Source organism: Lemur catta, chromosome 1 (genome assembly GCF_020740605.2).
Source record: "Lemur catta isolate mLemCat1 chromosome 1, mLemCat1.pri, whole genome shotgun sequence".
NCBI lineage: Eukaryota > Metazoa > Chordata > Mammalia > Primates > Lemuridae > Lemur > Lemur catta.
In genome coordinates, this window is record NC_059128.1 from 175,817,193 (window position 1) to 175,838,280 (window position 21,088).

A 21,088-nucleotide genomic window follows, 5' to 3' on the forward strand; every position below is an offset into this window, starting at 1 on the left:
TTATTATGAGGTATCAGCTCACATGCTTATGGAAACTGAAGTCTTATGATCTGTCTGCAAGGTTGGAGGCCCAGGAAAGCCAGTGGTACACTGCCAGCCCAAACCCAGAGGCCTGAGAACTAGGAAGGCCAATGCAAGTATGAAGTCCAGAGAACCAGGAGTGCTGAAGTCCAAGGGCAGGAAAAGATGAATGTCACAGCTCAAGCAAGACAGAGAATTAACCCTTCATTTCTCTTTTTCTCCTTTTATGACTCTCAAAAGATAGGATGATGCCCACTTGCATTGGTGAAGGCAGTCTCCTATATTCATTCTACAAATTTAAATGCTAATTTCTTCCGGAAACAGCCTCACAGACACACCTATAATAATGTTTCACCAGCTATTTGACCCTTAGCCCAGTCAAGTTGACATATAAAATTAGCCATCACAGTGCATAAGGTGGAGAGGGAAGTGATAGGGTAAAAGATAGAGACTTTGGTGTGAAGAAGTCTTGACGATAGTAATAATCTCTAATGTTTTATCAAGTACTTTTCACGTAGTCAATGTGCTTAATACTTTACATGTATGAGGCCATATTAGGCAAATATTATTGTAACAGTATGATTATTATGCCCATTTCATAGGTGAGTACACTGAGGAATGGAGGAATTAAATGACTTGTCCAGTTTCATACAGCTGGTGAAGGGTGGCTGATTATTTGAACCCAGATAGTTTGAATCCATATTCAAAAGTCTCGAATTAAGGATTCCCAATAAAGCAGAGGCAGGGCAGGAATGGTGGTAAACATAATTGCAAACAAAGATTCTTAAGCAATTGGTGAAAATTGAGTAAATCAATGTCTTCAAAACAAATCCAGTAAGTGCTCTTATTTAAATATGTGAGATGCTGTGCAATTTTACCCTTTAGATATATGTGCTCTTGTTTTTTTGTTTTATTTCTTTTATGTAAATTCTGGCATTGATTTGAAATCCAATTCCCCTAGCACTGAATAGGCCCTTCTCTGAATTCCAGGATACCAAGGAAAAGCTTTTGCTAAGAGTAGATTTCTTCCCTCTTTCTCTCCCATTTTGTATTCCCATGGCTTCACATTTGCTTCCCAAATTCTGAAACTTGAGGTCTCAATGATTGTTTAGATATTGACTCTTTTGCTTTCACTGTGAGAGTGACAAGTAAGTGACAAAATAGGAAATGAGTAGGTGAGCTACTGCAGAGCCTACTTTTGAAGAGTGTCACAGATTTTAGGGGAATACACTGAGCCTATGTGTAAAATGTGTTACCAGGCTATTTGGTCATAGAGGCTTTTGAATAATTGTTAACTCTATTTATTGGTCTATGACTACAGATATTATAGGTTTACTTTAATAAAAGGATTGGAAAATATCACCATTCCTCCACCTCTTTGCCAATCCTCAGAAGGTTCCAAACTTTTATAAATTTTATACTAATAAATGTTTTTCCAATTTCATAATAGAAGGAGCTAACAGTCCAAGGTTAGGGATTTCTCCCACTTTGTATTTTAAAAGCCCTACAAAGATAAGAATCTGCATAGGAGAATTGATGTATTTTTTGTTTTATTAAGTCATATTAATATAATAACAGCAATAATGATGATAAGTAATATGTATTTAGTCCTTGTTATATGTTGCTGGGAACTGTGCTTAATATACATTTTACATTTATTATCTCATTTAGTCTTCATAATAGCACTAAGAAGTGTGTTCCTATCAATTCCTTCTTACTGAAGAGACTTAGAGATTTTAAATAACTTGCTCAGGGTCAAATAGTAATAAAGCCTATTCTTAAAACCTATAATCTTGTTCTAGGTTCTATGTTCTTATCAGTATCTAAGTAAAAGGTAGAAAGTCCAAGGGATTACCTAGATGTTAGGGCAATTCCTGGGTTACTTGTATCAATTTGCTAGGTTAGTTCACAGAGTATTTCTTTGTTACCAAATGTACTGGTTTGCTAGAGGTGCCATAACAGAATACTGCAGACTGGATATTTTAAAACAGAAATGTATTTTCTTGCAGTTCTGGAGGCTAGAAGTTCAAGACCAATGTGTGGGCAGTTTGGTTTCTCCAGAGGCCTGTCTCCTTGGGTTGCAGATGGCCACCTTCTTTCTGCGTCTTCACATGGCTTTTTTTCTGTGCATACACATTCCTAGTGTCTCTTCCTTTTCTTATAAGGACACAAGTCATATTGGATTAGGGCCTGTCCATAAGACCTAATTTAACCTTAATTACCTCTTCAAAGGACTTATTTCCAAATACAGTCACATTCTGAGTTATAGTGTAGTTGGGACTTCAGCATATAGGTTTTGGGGGATGCAAATCAGTCTATAACACTTGGTGTTGTAGATATGAAATACCTCAGAGACTGAGTTTTCCCTTTTATCTAGCTATGTTAGAAAGCGTAGCTAGGTCTCAGCTTTATTTGTGATGTTAGTATAAAATTACTCTCACTCATCAATTTACTTAAAACAAAAACCCATAGCATTGTGCCAGGAAGGATAAGGAGATAAAACGTGCCAAGTACTAATCCTTATAAACTGTGGATGAAGGTATGTAAAGTACCTCCATTTCTGCAAAAGGTTTGGGAATTTTCTAGTAGTTCCAAGATCAACCTTATTTTATAGTCTCTGATTTTCTTAGTGGAATTTTAGAGAATAAGAATAAAGAGTTGTAAACAAACTATGTTTTCTCAACTCTTTGAGCCATCTTCTCCAGTTCAACCAATTTCTCAATCTTTGAAACTGTGGAGCTCATTGTTCTGCAAGGAGGTAGCAAAGGTGCAAAGAAATATGCACGGCGTGTATTCATGAAAAAGAAGTCATTGCTACCTGAGTCCTGAATCTAATTTTAGGAAAGCTGATAAAAAATAGTTCAGAGCAGTGCAACTTAGCATTCTGAAGAAGACAAGTTTCATGAAATGTTGTATAACAGAAGTTCTCTTATTAATACATTTGGGAAATTGTACATACTATGTTCTTTTGAAGATTCACAATGTGAATCCAACTAAGAGATCTGTAAAGTCCTATGACAAAGACACCATTTAATCAGTTTTTTTAAAAACATACTATTTATTTATATTACCCAAAGTTGATGTTCTTTGGATCCAATAGGTTTATAATATGCTATATAAAATACTTTTGGTGAATCTAACTTTCTTCATGACCTAGAAGGGATGATCAAAAAAAGAAATGGTAAGTCTAATTGAAAGTACAGAGGAAAAACAAAAACAAAAAATCTAGTTATGAGAAATTATGGAGAAAAAAAGCTACAGTATCATGCAAGACAAGAATAGTAAGGAGAGAGACAATCAAAAAACAAAATAATTAGGCTTATGACAGCATGAACAAATTTGACAAGGGTCATTACTGGAAATTAGAGTTTTTTATTCACACGTCCATTCAACAAAAAGGCACCTACATATATGTTGTGGGTACTGTACTAAATAGTAAGTACATCCAAATGAATCAAAACTGACCTGTTTATAGACTAGCGAGGGATAAATAAACTGACATTTATAATTATGATACAGAAAGAGAAGATTGCAAAAGAAGGATAAACCAAGTGTCACAGGATCACAGTGAAATTTTAATGTGTTTTGTGTGGTTCAGATTCATTCTTAAGAAATGTGATGAGCATTATTCAAATCTTAAAGGTATGTGTGTGCCAAGCAAAGTTAAGAAGGGTGACTGCTGTGATGTCAACTTAGACTTATCTGACATATTTCCTGGGGGGACAATTTTTAATACCAAATATCAGAATACGAACATTGAATATTTCAATAAAAATTCTTTTTCTAAAATTTCTTTGCTGCACTAGATAGAGCCCCAACATCTGAAGATTAAACTTTCCTGCCCTTTTGAGTGACAGTGATTTGGGTTCTGGAATTATTGGGCCGTCAACTCCTACTGTGAAAGAAATAGAAAAGAATAGACCTGAGAAGATAAAAGAAAGAACTATTTTCTCAAGAAAAGAAAGGGACATAATTTTTTAAATAGAATTTGTAGGTAAGAGGGATTAACTAGGAGGACCCTGGAATCCTGGGAGCTGTTTTTGAGGGAGGTTCCAAGGTGGGGAAGGGATGCAGGGAGAATTAGTTTAATGAGCTCTGGGAAGCAAAGTCCTGAGGGACATTGTTCAATTTATTTCCCTGCAGCTTATCGAGATGGAGACATATTCCCTAGATCTCCTAGCCTTCACCAAAGTGAACACCTCTTACAGTTTGAGGGCTTCTTATTATTGTTTATGAAGCAGTTCACTTTGGCAGCATACAGAACTTTACTTGCTGACTTTCCAGCATGAAGGATTCCCATCCACGCTGTATCAGTTAGCTATTGCTGCAATAATGTGGTTAATAAATCCCCCCAAAACTTGGTGATTTACCATGATCACTATTATTTCTCATGAGTATATGGGTTGGCTGGGCTTGAGTGCTCTGCTGGGCTCCCCCATGCACTTGCAGGGAGCTAGTAGGTCAGCTGGGCTAGAATGGCCTTAGCTGTAATGAATCAGCTCCCTTCCATATGATCTCTCATCTTCCAGTGGGCGAGCCCATGCTCCTATTCATGGTGGTGGCAGGAATTAGAAAGAGAGGAAGTGCACAAGGTCTCTTGAGTCCTGTCACATTTTATTGATCAAGGCAACTCAGAAGGCCAGCCCAGACCCAATGGGTGAGGAAATAGATGCCACTTGATTGGAAGAGCTGCCAAATCAAGAGCGAGATTAAAGGAGGAGAAGAACTGGGGCCATTTTTGCCAGCATTCCACCACCCATGCTTTAAGACCTGGCCCAGCTCCTTTCTGGTTATCCCTCACGAGGTCCCAGGGCACCAAAAATCCAAGGAAAATGGAGTTGTGGCCTAGCTTCTCATATGATAGTGGTGAGTCCTTCCACCCTGTAGTTGGGGAAACATCAATTATCTCAGCTCAGACTCCCTGACTGTGGACAGGGATTACTGCCACTCTTATTTTGAACATTCCCAGCATTTAAAATGGAAAGCAACCTAAACTGCAATGTGAAGCACACAGAAGACAGAAATTTAGGACAAAATAAGACACATTTGTAGGAAAACACATTATAAAGCTAGAGGCAGAATTTGGAAGCAGAGGGGCAGAATAACAGAGAGCAAAATCTAAAAGAGAATTAGACACATTATCCCTTAGGCACAAGCAAATTAAAAATCTGGTTGAGAAGTAGATGAAGCTTGTTACAGATTCTGTGCTGCATCCCATGACTGAGGATGTTGCTCTGACAATGCATGCAACTTCAGCAAAAACCACTCTCGAGTCAACTGAGTGCTCTTTGTCCTCTTAGTGTTGCTGTCCTCCTTTCTTCACTGACATTCCGAAAAAGCCCACACAGAATAGCACAATGTTTGGTTATATAAAATCACTGTGAAATAATTAATTCTGCTCCTTATTACTCAGAATAAATAAATTATGCTTCATCTTCATTTAACCAAAATATACATGTGTTAGAGCACCAAACTATATTTTTTAATAGTGGTCAAGGAAACAAAAAGGTGATTTTTTTTTCAAATTTTGGATTAGGCAAATTATAAAAGCAATAAAATATTGCATCATAAGAAAAGGCTGACGAAACTAGAATAATTGAGACTACAAAGCATAAGATTGTTAATAAGATTATTCAAGGATGGGAGAGCTTATTATATCGAAGATGATAACCATTTACAACTTGACAGAAGTGAGAAAATTAGAAAGTGGATAAAAACTATAGTATTAAGGAATCTGAGTGATATAAAGCAGACCCTTCCAGTTGTGAGAAGTAAACCTACTCTGAACATCTTTGAATGTCAAGGATAGTGAATAACAATCTTTCTAAAACTTTGAGATTTTGTTTTCTTACTGGTTCACTATATTTTACCTTTTTGACCCATAGTAAAAATAGGATACAAAATACTTGCCCTTCTGTAAGAGTCTCACTGCTCATTAATTTGTTTTACGTACATATTCACATATTTTATTTCACATATTTTTCACATTTTCCTCCCTCAAGGGTGGGAAATAGGCTTTATCATTTCTCTGTGTGTATGTGTGTGTGAGTGTGTGTGTGTGTTTAAGATGAAGAAAGTTGAACACCAGCATTTTATTTTCCTTGTCTGATGTCAAGTAGATAGTATTAACTATGATGCTTATTAAATTTAAAGTTTTGATCCAATTTGCTATTCAAGGATAATACTGGCTTGCAATAAGGACAGCTTATTTTTATTCATGGCTACTTGGAGAATTGTGCCATCCCTTTAGGATAATTTCACCCTCCTGCACAATAAATTTGATGTCTCTTTGTTGCCTATAAACAAATTCCAGAATTCTTAACCTGGGCTTAAAAGGCCACATATTCTCTCCAAAACCAACCCCTCCTAGTCTTTCATCTACCTACCCCCTAGCATCTCTGTAGCATTCCCTTCTCTACTTCCTAGAGCCACTCTGAGTACAGAGTAGACAATATATAATGTGAGGAATGGGACATCCTTAATTCATGTGTGGACTTCCTCTTTTGAAAATTATAAGAAATCCTGAACAAGAAAGGCCAAACTGTCTTGCCCATTGCATCTTTGGAAGGGGCATTGATTTGGAAATACCAGAGATGTCATTACTCCAAGCAGCTACTGCTACTTTCCCAGAGGAGTATGTATCAGCTGGCCGCTGGGGAACCACACTTTCTTTTGTCTAGGCATAGATCTTGGAGTGGGAGGTGACAGGGTGAAAGTCTTTATGCCTGGGAACGATCATGGCTAGCTTCCTTTCACACACAAAAAGCATAATAGAGGCTTATTTCATGTTCTGATTTTTATATATCTTCTCCACTTAACAATTCTATTGTTTTATGTCTCTAAACTCTATTTTATTGGGCAGAAAAAATAACGCCAGATTTAGGGTCAGAAGAACATAGAGATATGCCTTAGTTCTACAATCTACCAAATGGACAGTCTTGGGCAAGTCAGATAGCCTTTCCTGAAGTCGGTTTCATTGCTGTCAAATGAATATAGTGAATTATCTACCTAGCAAGGCTGTTGTGAGGATTAGAGACACTAATTAGAGTGACCATCTACACAGTTGTTTTTACATGTACTAAGTACTCAGCCAAAGTATAATTGGAAAAATGACCATGTCCTTTGTTTCACTTCCAAAAGAACTTCAGTTTTGTAAATGTCATTTATCTCCATTTCTATCTGTATTTTGAGCCTCCACTTTAGTGTATTTTAGAGCACTTATGATATGAATAGATTAATGGTTTAGGCATATAGAGAACAGCTTCTGCTTCTGTCTGCTGTGAGGATGTCAATACAGAGGCAACAGTTAGAGTAAGGACACAATTTATAGTGCTAAGTGAGGAAGTATAGAATGTAAGTACAGTAGGATCCCAGTAAATAGGGAGACTCTAAGAAGTTAAGATAATCTAAGAAGACAGGATGGATGTAAGGTGATTTAGCTGAGGCTAGATAGATGCATCGGGTGTACTAGGCTTAGCAGACGAAAATGAGCCTTCCGGGATGGGGAGTGGCATGAGTCCAAGCACAGGTATGAACACATAGATGGTTGTGCAATAATGAGATTATTCTTTTTGAGCCAAGGATGTGTTTAGAACACAAGGATGTGTGAGAGCACTTGCATCTGTGATAGGCAGGGGTGATGCAGATTGTAAAGGGCTTCAAAACCAAATGAACTTTAACTTTGATTCAAAAACAGCAGGGAGGTAGTGCGGGTTCATGAACAAAAGAGTGATGTAAATGAGATCTTTTCTTTGTTGGCCATCTGTAGAATAAATTGGACTAGAAGAGAAAAGCTTATTTAGCAACTTTTGATGCAATGCATGTTGTGTTAGAGTAGTGAGAGTCTGTACTTGGTTGTCCTGAGGATGAGGTAAAGAAGACCTTAGAAACAAGAAAGATTGGGGATATGAGCAAGAGATTTGGAGCAAATTATTGACAAGACTTAGAGACAGACAAATTATGGAGGGAGATAGGAAAACTTTGGTGTCTCTGGGTTGGAAGAGAAGATAATGGTGAAATGGTGAAATTGTTTATTTTAAGTTGGAAAAATTGTATTTAAGGATGATTATGAATTAGGTATTGGGGATGCTGAAGTAGTGGAAGGTTACTCATGTGGAAATGTCCTCTAGGCACTTGTAGATACTGAAATCAATATAAGTTTAAGGCAAGCTTCTTACCACTATCCTAATCCTAAACCTAAACCCTAACCTAAACCCTAATCCTAACCTTTGTACCAATGTCATTCATAAATGATGACAAGCAACAACTGGCACCAGGACAAGAGAAAAAAGTGAAAGCCTGAATCTTAAGCCAAAGGAGTTTAATTGTGTTCTCTAATTGCTTCTAGGCAGCATTTTCATTAATGAATTGGATAATTACTGATAATTTTGATGAAGAAATAGTCTCTCAGATGTCTCCCTGTCACATATGTATTGAAGAATGATATTTCTTCATGTGGCCATGCATTTTGTAGGATGCAGCCTTCCCCAATCTTCTATAACCATAAATTTTAAAAAAGGGTACAGCTTTCCAGTTTAAAGTCCAGTGAGCCACCTAATAGAAAAATCCATGTTATGTCAAGATTCTTTCTCTTTTTCTCTCTCTTTCCCTCCCTCTCACACACACTCTCTCTCCCCACTCTCCATAGTAACTGAATTGGGTAAATTACAAACAGGTGAATAGTTAATTTAGCAAAACTCCAATCAAATACATCCTTATACCATTCTAAACCTTTATTATATAGATTATCTTCCCCATTCCTGATGAATTCAAGGTAGAGTGAACCTTGAATTTTGTGCTGCCCTAGAGCATTATCCAATAACTTTTATGGCTTCTTTATAACACAGCTAAGTATAAATATTGAGTTATCTGGTCTCTACTGCCATCTTCTTAAAGTAAGTCAGGTGCTCAGAAATGTGTTCTCATCACTTCTTGGTCTTCTCTCCTTTACAATAAATAATCCATATTACAGGTCCTATTTACTGATCATTAAATTTGTTTGGAATATTGTCTTTATTTTCTTAAAGGCCAACTTTTTCAGAGCCTATAGATACTTTTTGAAGGATAATGTCTCCAGATTCCTGCTAAAGGTGATGCATGTTGGAGGAAATGTAGAAGGGCGGCTTGAAAGTCAGCATTCAGCGAAACCCTCCCAGGGCATGTAATTAAAAGTGAGTTGGATGTATATGGTTCTTCTCTTGCTTTTCAGGGAAGGCTGTAAAGCCTTCATGATGAATTATTACAGTGGATTTTGTCGTTTCCCAATGTTCCCAACTTTCTCCAGCAACATACTTGTCCCACACCCCCTATACACAGTATTTGTATAGATTCAAAAATGTGAATCTGATGCTTGAGGTCATCAGTGGTCTCAACGGTTGGGGAGAGAGAGTGATGTGGCAACCAGTTAAGTCCCCAATTACATTTCATGGACAAAGGAACAAAGGAAATGATCTCTCCCTGCCTTGTTTTTTTGAGAAAGAACCTCACTCTGTTGCCCAGGCTAGAGTGCAGTGGCATCATCACATCATCATAGCTCATTGCAACCTCAAACTCCTGGTCTCAAGTGATCCTCCTGCTTCAGCCTCCAGAGTAGCTGGGACTACAGGCATACTCCACCACGCCCAGCTAATTTGTATTTCTGTTTTTTGTAGTGATGAGGTCTCACTGTTCCCCAGGCAGATCTTAAAGTCCTGGCCTCAAGCCCTCCTCCTGTCTCGGCCTCCCAAAGTGCTAGGATTATAGGCATAAGCCACCACACTTGGCCACCACATGATCTGTCTTTTAGTAATTTATTGAATGTCACAGGTAACCTTTCTTTTTGCTAGTCAGAGACACACAGATAGATACACACACACACATGCATACACATACATATACAGAGAGAGAGAGAGAAAACTTTTATTCTATTTTGTGAACTCAGAAGCACACTGTGTGGTGACTCACTGTTTTCCTACTGTTCAGTACCTTAGTATATTATTTCTAGAAAAGCATATGCAAAGATTGCTTCTATTTAAGAATGGTTGATGGTTTCTGCTGCCTCATATGCTTTATTTCTCTTTCTGATTGATGGCAGTGGAATAATTCCAGGGTGAAAATGATATAAGGCTAAGAGATCAACATTATTTCCTTGGTGAATTGATTACTTTCCTCTGAATTTATAGTTCCTACCAGCACTGCAAATTAATATGATTGATGCACTTAGTTATTCTGATTGTGCTTTACATTTAAATGCAAGCAGCTTAGATATTAAATATTGCAAGTTTATAACTCATAATCAGATGGTAGGTCCTGTGAACAAGAGGAGAGGAGATATTTGTATCATGTCTGAATAGAAAATGTTTTTGAAATAGTTGTGGATCACTATGTTGGATACTATATTCTATAACATGAAATGTATGCCTGGCAGCCATCTATTATTCATTAGATCAACATGCATTCAATTTCAACATCTGACTCTAGGTTCACATCTAGGAGAAACAAACACATGCACAAATAGCATGCAGTGGTTTTACACAGTGCATATACACATAAATTATATATGCATATGTGAAATTGCTGTGTAGGTTTTAATGTGATTTTAAAATTGTGCTTATGTATATGTTATAAATTCAGACATGAAGACAGATTTTTTTTTCCAGATGTGCAGTCTTCCTGTTTTTTGAAGGTAAATTACTGAGAGAAAGGAAATCCACAGTAAAGATTGTAATTTTGGGGGGGCTAGGATTGTTGCTACTTTGCAAGTTATAATATTACTTAATGTGCTCTATACTCAAATATAGGATTTTAGAACTAAGATGACTTTTGAAATGACCTACTTTAACCACCTCAGATTCCATGTCAGTAAACAGAGGCTCCAAGCACCAGGTGACACATAGCAGGCCGGGCCACCCCTCACAGGCAGAGCTGGAACACTGATCCAGCTCATGCTACTTTGTTATATTTTGTAGGTGCTTTAACTGCCTGAAACGTGGAATCTCAATTCCTATAATCTGTGGTTATTTTTATTATGATTGTCTTCAGGATGTTCCTAAGGTAAACTAAAATAATCAAGAATTTCCTAGGTTCTATAGCCGGGCGCGGTGGCTCACGCCTGTAATCCCAGCCCTCTGGGAGGCTGAGGCGGGTGGATCGCTCGAGGTCAGGAGTTCGAGACCAGCCTGAGCGAGACCCCGTCTCTACTAAAAATAGAAAGAAATTATCTGGACAACTAAAAATATATATAGAAAAAAAAAAAATTAGCCGGGCATGGTGGCACACGCCTGTAGTCCCAGCTACTAGGGAGGCTGAGGCAGTAGGATCACTTAAGCCCAGGAGTTTGAGGTTGCTGTGAGCTAGGCAGACGCCATGGCACTCACTCTAGCCCGGGCAACAAAGTGACACTCTGTCTCAAAAAAAAAAAAAAAAAGAATTTCCTAGGTTCTATATATTTCATCCTGAATTTCAATATCCACACAAAAATAAAGGAAAATATCATTATGACTAAAAAGTACCATTATTTTGAAAAAAATTTGTGTTTGGTTTAGGTTTATGGATGTAACTATGAATAAATGCTGGGTCAAACATATCTTTTCCTTTTAATATTGATCACCGAGATTGTGAGAGAGAAAATGCCACACTAATACTTACTATTGCACAGTAAAAACCTTTGTTTTCTCAGCTGTGATGACAGGACACATTCAAGTCAGGATCCAGAAGCTGTTCTTTTAATGACTAAAATATGAATGCTATCGTGGGCATCTTGAATACATATGAGGATTTGTTGAAAACATAATTTACTCTGAGTAATTTTTTTGTAGGGGTGTGAAGAAATGCCCTTTACTCTTAAAATAATTGATGTCATCTGGGTAAATGTAATTGTAATAGAATCCATATACATATATTTTAGGTAGAATACGATTCCCTGGCAACTTTATTAGTTCAGCTGCAGCAGGCTGGAATTTATCACTTGCATATGAACTTGTTTGATACCCAAAACATAGAAATTCCTAGATACTATGTGTACATTTTTTTCTTAAATTGTTGATTAGCTGCTCTTCAAATGATTTGTGTAGTCATTCTCCAAAGCTGAACAGCTAGTTGCATAGCATGGACCTGGCATTTGAGTAAGTGGCAATATCAACTGTTTTCCAAAATTATAAGCAGCAGTTATAAATCTGCAACATGCTTATCATCTGATACATTATTTTGTGTTTAACTTTCAGGATATTATATTTCTCAGGACTGTCCAGGAAAGTGCAGGAGAAACAAGCTTAACACAATAAGTTACTTAATAGTCCAAAGTTACTGTTTGCTACTTATACATAAACTTAAGTCTGTTTGCTTTTTTCTTTTGTTGTTGTTCAATTTTTACTCCAGAAGCTGTGGAATATCTTCTTATGCAATAAAATAATTTCAATCCAAATCATGTCAATTTTTTTTCTAAAATGAATCTCCAAAACCAAGATATTTTCTTAAAATATGACGAACTTCATGTTTTTCCTTTGTCTCTTTCTGATTTTTAACTTCTTTCCCCTTTTATTGTCTGTGCTCTACTTAGGAAAGCTAGCTGCAGTTTGAAAAAGTAGGATGGTATCTAGTTGTCCCCATCAGCCATTTCAAGCTAAATATTGGCAGAGGCTACTCTGGCACTGTCAGCAATATCAGCCTTGTGGAATGATGAGTCTTCAATCCCTACATTTTGGCTGCTTCTGTCATTGGTTTTCAGTAAATTCAGGGAAGCAATAAAGGAGGGGTGAAGTCTTTCCTTGAGGCAGAACTTGGAGTGCTTGCCTGGATGGGAGCGCTGCTCTCTGGGAGCCAATGCCCACGGTTGGTAAGAGCTGCTGCACTTGGCTCTTTTGTGTGTTGGATGTGATCTTTGTTCCTTGTCTTCTCACCCCACTAGCCAGAAATGAGTAGAAGCTGTGTACAGGAGAAGCAGCAGCAGAGAAGCCTCCATTTACAGTTCTCCAGATTCTTCATTTCTCAAGTTCAAAGTCTCAGTTAATCAGACTGCAGCTTTCAAAGATGTTACATTTTGTCTTCTCCCTAAAATTGATTACAGTCTTCAAAAAAAATACGTCATATTATCCTGACTCTCCTTCCTCCAAAAAGAAAGAAATATAAAACAGAAAATTTAATAATCATTAACACGAGCAATCATTAACATAATTTAGTGTGAATTGTGAATTGTAAATTATGTATATCATGTAGTTCTCATGCATTACTACTTCTATTGACTTAAACGTCTTTTTTGGGTATGCTGTTCAAAGGTTATATTTAATGAAAAGGTGTTTTAACAAGTTTCATTTATTTCTTTGTAGTTCTGCATTTTATTTCATTTGAATTTCTGTGTTTGGGATGTTAAAATGTTAACATCTTTTATAGCACAAGCTGTGCCAGGTTTTATAGGTCATCTCAACTTTGGTTATAGTTAATCTTACTGTTGCTATGCAAAAATCTATAATAAGATTCCATCTGCTTATATAATTGCTCAAGAAAAATACATTATTGGTATCATTTGTATCATTTGGATGAAGTAGAATTCAAATAAAACTGTCGTGATGAAAATCATTACTTTGGGACCTTACTTTTTATATTTTATGAATACATGGTTCAATATATTTTCTAGCATGTACAGCGATTGTGAATTTAAATGTACTATCTTTAAGAGAAACCTCTATCAATTATATCAAAAACATTTTTTTTCACTAAATATGAAACATCAAATAGAAAGGAGAACAAAGAAATGTCTATTCTTGTTTCTTCCCAGTGGAGCATGTGAACTTCTCCCTATCATCCTTCTGCAGTTTAACACAGTGGCCCCCAACCTTTTTGGCACCAGGGACCAGGTTTCATGGAAAACAATTTTTCCATGGACTGTGGCCAGGGAGATGCTCTTGGGATGATTCAAGTGCATTACATTTACTGTACACTTTATTTCTATTATTATTACCTTGTAATATATAATGAAATAATTATACAGCTCACCATAATGCAGAATCTAATGCTGCCGCTGTTCGGACAAGAGGCGGAGCTCAGGCAGTGATGTGAGAGATGGGGAGCTGTTGGGAATACAGATGAAGCTTCCCTGGCCCGCAGCTCACCTCCTGCTGTGCAGTTCCATTCCCAACAGGGCTCAGACTGTTCTGTTTTGTGGTCCAGGGGTTGGAGACCGCAGGTATAGGAGACTAGGAGTTAAATGTAAGCAGAACAAACAGAATTCATGGAATTCTGTTTTTTTAAAATCAAAGGCAACATTGTTTTTTATCTCCTCTTGTCCTTTTATTTGAAAAAAAAAATACATTGAAGGAAGTATTCCTCTATCTCTGAAAAGATAATTTTGACAAATGCATGACATTTATGATCTCTCTCAGGTAACTGAAACTTTTAAAGTAACTTTATATTGCTAATATAAATTAGCAGTTCTGAAATTAGGACAGTCACGTGTAATAATGAACACTTAGGAGCTGAATTATCATTAAATCTTCTCCCTTGCCTTGGCTGGGTTTCTGCGCAGGCTGGTGGTTGGCAATGAGAGAGAGAGAAAGATTGTCTATGAAAGTATTTTTTAATAAGCTTAAGCATGACTTTCATGTAATTATAAAGTGGGCACCTGTCAAAAATTTATGTAACTTATTAATGAGGGAATCAATAGGATGATAAAGCTGGTTTAGGAACATTTGAGGAATAGATATGGTAACTTAGGAAAAGAAAGCTTGATTAAGTTTCCTAAATTCCTAAGTGGTTATTGTCCTAGAACTGTACCTTTTTGGGTTATATTTTCTTCTGGATAGAAATCTCTGCATTATTTTTAAATTCCAGAGTTTGAGCCCTAATCAGGAGAGATAGTTAGTCAGATAATGATTCATTCCTCATGAGTAAACCTGTTAGGCAGTGTTCCAGTGTGAAATGGAAAGTACACGTGGTTATGTTTTTGGCCTGTTTTCTAAATTTCGGGCAATTTTTCCTAGTATCTCTTTTCCAGGATTTTTGTTTATTCTTCTTTTCATTCTTTTGCTCTATTTGGTTTCTGACCCTAATGGCTGAGGAAAGAAGAGGAAGAGGATAGGAAAGCTTTACTTGATTGGTAGTGTCAAGCTGGCATTGCACTCTGTGGGCTTGGCAGCTGTTCAAAGTTGACTCTCTCTGAAAGTTGCTTTTGTTTCCAGAGGCCCCCACTCTGTGTAAATGGTCAGACTTCCCCTGATGTGAGTGATCCTTTTTCCTCTTGTTTACTGCTGGCCCCCTAAGTTCTAGTGTTTCAGAGTTCTCTACCCAGATTCTCTCTGTTGGAGTTTGAGTGCCTTTGCAGATGGTGTCTCTCAGGGCAGTCCTCTTCAGCAATTTTAAATGGCTCTAAGTTGGCTTTCTCTTTTGTAGTGCCAATATCTGGTCAATAGGAAATTCTTGGGCACTCTTTGCCTATAAAAACTCTGGGAGGACAGTCCGATCCCAATACAGAAGCAGCTCTCAATCTCTCCCCCACCAAAGCAGCCCCCAGCCTGTCTCTCCTGCTCACCAAGCCTTCTAGGTGGAAGTCGGATACTCGTCTACTGGGCTGCTTTACTGCAGGTTGTGGTCCCTCTGAATCTCCTCTCTTTTGACTTGAAGAGGAAAACATCTTTTGCCCTTCCCTTTGGGCATAGAAGATGCCTATAGCATCCCTTTCACCACAGAAATATTTCTTATCAATCCTCCCATAAAATTCTCTTCCTGACTCTTATTTTCTCAATGTGGGTATAAGTAAAATACAGTTTTACACTTATATTTTACTTACCAATTTCCTTTGAAAATAATTTGTTGATATCACATCTTATCTTGGTCTGATATCTATTTCTTCTAATGTCTCAGATGAAACTTCTACTTAGGAGCTTTAAATAGTGGTTTAAAGGGATGAGGAGTCTCTGGGAGACACCACCTTGCAGACATGTTGTACTCAGAATTTTCCCAGAATGATTTTATCTGCTTATTTTTTGAAAGATTACCTGTAAGACATGAAAAAGAATTAGGGTGACTGTCCTGGCCTGAGGAATAGGCAGGATGGATGTAAGGAATGCAGGAGTGGGAGAAGACCCAGAGAGGCAGGTGGTGGAATATCTTACTCCATTTTCTGATCTAAAAAGATATATAAAATTAACCCAACCCTATCTGTCCTTTCACATGTAAACCTTTTGTATCTCTTCAAATTCCAGGCATTCTCAGTGTTTTTACTTGCTATCACAGAATACAGTATTCAGAGGGGAGAATTTAGTGTGCTACATTGTAATAGCCTGTAGATTTCTCTTCCCCCTAGATAGTAATTTCCTTGAAGAATGGAAGTGTATTATGCTCATTATTGTATCCCCAGCCCCTAGCAGCTTGCTTGGTGCATAGTGTACAATCAATAAGTATTTGCTGAATGAATGATTGAGATAAAGGGGGAGGCATGCAGAGTGAGATTTCCCCTTGGGCCCCTGTTTTCTACAATGGGTTTTGTCTGTTTATCCCTTTTAGAAGAGTTGGGGTGAGAAAGATAGTAGAGAAGAAAAAAAAAAAAAACACTTATCATTGTTTGTGACAGCCCTTCTTCTATTAAAATGGTTCCTCATTTATCTGTGCCCTGTGAATGCATTTGTGTGGGAGGAAACTATAAAATTATTTACAAAAATTTTGACAAATAATTGCACTGCATGAATATATGTACCTTTAATTTATAAACTGCCAGCCTTAGATTGAAAGGTTCTTTAAGACTATAATGTCATCTTTCATTATGTGCCGTATTCATGTTTAGAATTCATTTATTCAATTGAATAAAATGACATCTATTTTCACCATCCTGGGCTTGGGGGGTTTGCTTTTTTCTTTGGAGGAATTATCCTCCTTTTCAGTATTTACTTTAAGTATCCCAATAAGTCTTTTGAAAGTGCCCTCGTTTCTTTAGTCCTTCTTTTCCTGCACTAAATACAAAAGAAAACAACCTCGTCTATTTAAAATGTAGACAATGTTATTCTTTATGACGATTTCCCTCTCTTTCAGAGATTAGAGTTTACTGTAGTACAGCAGTCCAATAGGATTTTCCTGGAAATGGATTTTCATGTAAAGTATTAACTTATGGTATTATGTATAGCAAAAGGAAGGATCAAAATATTATAAAGAGAGAGGCCACATTATTATTTTTAATAGGATTGGTGCAATAAATGGCCCTTAAAGAGCATACATCTGTTCCACTCAATGCTTTCTGAATTTACCATGAAATGTGTTTTACTGATAAGAGTTAGCATTCTGAGCCATTATTTCTCCAAAAGCCTGGTTAAGAGAGTTAAAATACAGCAATTGCTACATGGTCTTGTGGTACTTTATTGAAAGTAAGAGTTTCCATTCTAAAATTTAAAAAACAAAACATGTGTCCCACAGGTATGTTTTTAGTGTCTCTCCCCCTCATTTGAATTATTAAATATTGAGCTTTAAAGATATTTTATGTAAGTTTATATTTAAACAATGTAGCTGCTTGTCTGTAGGATAAATGGACAAATTTAAAACTCTATAATAAGATGTTATAGAGAAATTAAAATGCCTAAGTAACAAAATCATTGCAACCCTCAAAAATGGTATGTTTCCTTTTCTGCTAGACAGGAGGGAAATGAGAGTGGAACTGAGTTTGTTATTGAATATATGTCTCTCCCTGACTCTAACACATATTTACAAAGGAAGGGTTGGGTGTGGTTTTGTACTGAACTAGGATTAGAGCTTGGTTTCAAAAGGAAGACCCCTTCCCTACAGTGAACCTGAATGTGCTCGTCTGTAAGACAAGGGGTACAACTGGCTTTCACCAGCTCTGATCAGTGTACATCAAAGGCTGAGGGCAATGCCAACAGGGCAGAGAGGGATATGCAGCCCTAACCTTGCCTCTTCATTCCCTTTTCTTGCCTGCTAGTGTGCCTGAAAAAAAAAACAGGCTATCCTTCAAAGCAGTTGGTGATGATTCCTTTTCATGGGCATGCTCTTGAAATAGGTGGGTGAGACAATCCTAGAGACACCACAGTGAGAAACGTAGAGACTCTTAACTCACACATATTGAGTGGAGCTCCATTCTTCATACGTTTTGGAAAAAACTGATGTTTTGCTTGGTTTTAAAGGCCTGGCAATAAATATCATCTGAGGAGTTCTGCAAGAGAACTCAGTGAACTATGAAGTATATTTTAATATCACATGTATAAATTTCAGGCAATTAGATGAGTGGACCTCCATTCTGAGGGCTATGTATCGTAACTATCTCCTTCTCCCCAGTTATGTTCACAACTAACCTCTCAGTGACTTCTGACACATTCACTCTTACCAATACAAAAGATACTAAAGAAATTAAATTCTGCAGTATCAAATTCAGAGATTCTTTGAATTTTTATGCATGTGAAATCAGCAATAGAAATTTTAAGATGGACAACTCTAAATTTGAAGCACGTTGGAAAAAGCAAAAATGTGGTTATTACTCTGTGGAGATTTACAAGAAAAAAGAATGCATTCAAAGTCTGAATTTTAGTGCACTGAGGTTTATTTTATATATCTGAAAAAAATGTTTAAACCTGATATTTCTAACCTATTTTCTCTTTTATTGTTGGTAATCAGTTTGGGTCTTTTTTTTTTTTTTTTTTGCTTAATGTAGGTTTCTAAAATTGAATCTTCAAGCTGACAACTATAGGAGATAAGAGTTTAACTTATGATGCTTTGAATTGCGACTATTGCCTAAGAAGGAATTACTCAAAAATATGAGATCACAATAGAAAGGAAATGGATAAATAAAAGAATGGGACTCATCATATCTAGAAGGGATCACAGGTCAATCACAAATAGATTCTAGAAAAGTTATAAGTATATATAAATATAATAAAAGATGGAAGAGTGTCTATAAGAAGAGATCTTCAACATAGATCGGGGATAAATTTATCAGGGATAACATATTGGCTCCTGTTAGAAAATGGTTCAGTGATGATTGCTTGGATCTGATCTCATTCTGGCTTCTCCCACTATTTTTCTGTTTGGCTAACCCTGTAGCCTTTGAGAAGGGGCTCAGGAAAGGAAAATTTGACTGTGTTGTGTTTGGGAAGGTGTTCAGTAAGTAATGAGATTTTTGATATAGAAGCCCCAAATATTTCATATGTGTTGCAATATCTTGACCACATAATATATTTTCTTATTTAACTTAATTGCAAAGAGAGTCATTGTCAAGTTCAGGTCCTTCCTATACAATACTAATAAGGCAAAGGAAGCAGCTTCTCTCCATTATGTGTTCTGACTTGGTCTGTAATCCCAAACTTCAGAAAATGTATCTTCTGTTAAGACAAATACACAATTCAAAATCATGTTTGTTCACATAAAATTTTTCTACAATTTTAAACTGCCATGGTATCAATACATTATTTTTCATTTTCCTTTTCCTGAAGCTGTATCTTTGTAAGTTTAGTATCTAAAGAATAAAATATGTACATATTTTTTGACTTTATATGATTGACATCTGAATTACATGTAACCTGTCTTCTATATAATGGAGTCAAACTTCTTTTGAGCTTGCATTTTTGTGAGCTAGACATAGCTGATCCTATTAATGATTATTTCCTTACTTTTCACTAAATTTTTTGGTAGAAATATTTTTATGAAAATTCTTAATAAAAAACAATAGGTGATATTTTTTAAATCATAAAATTTCAAATTGTTAACTTTGAGAGTTGTAAGAAATGATTTAAGTCTGTCATCTCACTTGACATCTGAGTGATATGGCTAATATTTTATAAGAAAAATGTATACATCATATGTAATGTGTATGATAAATTCTGTATATACACATACATATATACTATACATGCTGAGGAAATTTCTATATAGTTTTAATATGTTAAGCTTTTGGCTCTATTTGTATATTTCAAGTGTAATATTAATATATTTAGATAAAATTTTACATTAATTGTGTTTTATTCCTGAAAAAAAAAAAAACAGTTATAAAGGACATGTTGGATGGAGTCTTAAAATGAAATAATTTGTACTCTAAGTCCTAAAGAAAAAAAGATCTCCATGGACTTACTAGGTAATAACTCTGTTTTTGAACAGTATCATTAAGATATTATAATATTTGAGAAAGAAAAAAGATTCAGAAGATTTTAAAGTCTTACAAAGGTTTTGCTACAGCTTATACATATAATTTCTAATGGTAATTTTGTAAATTATTTTCAAATAATTTGTTCCGGGGCAATTTATTATATTAAAAAAGAACCTCCATAAAAAGATGTGCTTCATCTTCTATTTCACTCAAAATAACTTTTTTTCCCCTTTATCACTTAAATTCTTGGTATTATATTGTTATAATACTTGATTTTGTGTTACCTCTTGAAGTGCTTCATGATCATATGATTGGGTCTAAGTAGAAACTAAAGGCACCTAAGCTGAAGGGTTGCTGTTCACCAACTACATAATTATTGTCAGGGAGTCTAAAAATGCAGAATGTCTGTCAACTTTAAAAGAAGCACACACAGGGCACAACAGTAGGGAAGACAGAAATCACAGTTGGAGGTAATGATTACTCTGAGTGTCTTGCTACAGCAAACATAGTATTTGGAAATTCACGAACATTCCTTTTAAATGTTCAAAACTCTTTGCAAAACAAACCATATATTAACTAAAACACTGATGACTACACTGCCTACACACTGAGCCACCCATAATTTTTGGGAAGGTTATGTTTATGTAACTTCAAAAGAAAGAACCATGAATCTTTTATATCAGAAATTGGCTTTGGTAACAAGTAAGCTTGGAATAGGTAATATAGATAGTTTTGCTTCTCTGCTATCTAATATACAGTGCCAGGCCACATAATTTTCCTAGTTTATTATTTTTTTAATTTAAGTGCAATGTATATCCAAGAAGATTAAAGAAAAATGTGGCCATCCATTGCTAAATAATGCACAGTACATAAGCTTTACTTTCTGGAATTGCTCCTTCTGGAATTAATTAAATTCCAAAAAATTAATCACCCAGACTCATTCTTTAAAAATCAATTTGGGTCCATAAGCCCCTCTTTAAAGGAGAGTAGTTAACCCCCGGGCATATGCAGTAAGGAGGG

At 36.2% G+C, this 21,088-nt stretch overlaps 1 long non-coding RNA gene across 2 annotated transcripts in view; it reads left to right on the forward strand.

Annotated features, from left to right (window-relative positions):
* Window positions 1-21,088, forward strand: part of LOC123641367 — a 111,578-nt gene that overhangs the window by 18,568 nt on the left and 71,922 nt on the right. Inside the window, exon 3 of one of the 2 annotated variants that reach the window (XR_006736279.1) lies at window positions 12,905-12,937. The exons of the other annotated variant lie outside the window; for it this stretch is intronic. This is a non-coding gene — a long non-coding RNA (uncharacterized LOC123641367). Of the gene's footprint in view, window positions 1-12,904; window positions 12,938-21,088 lie in introns of those variants that run through there. 2 annotated transcript variants of the gene reach the window in all.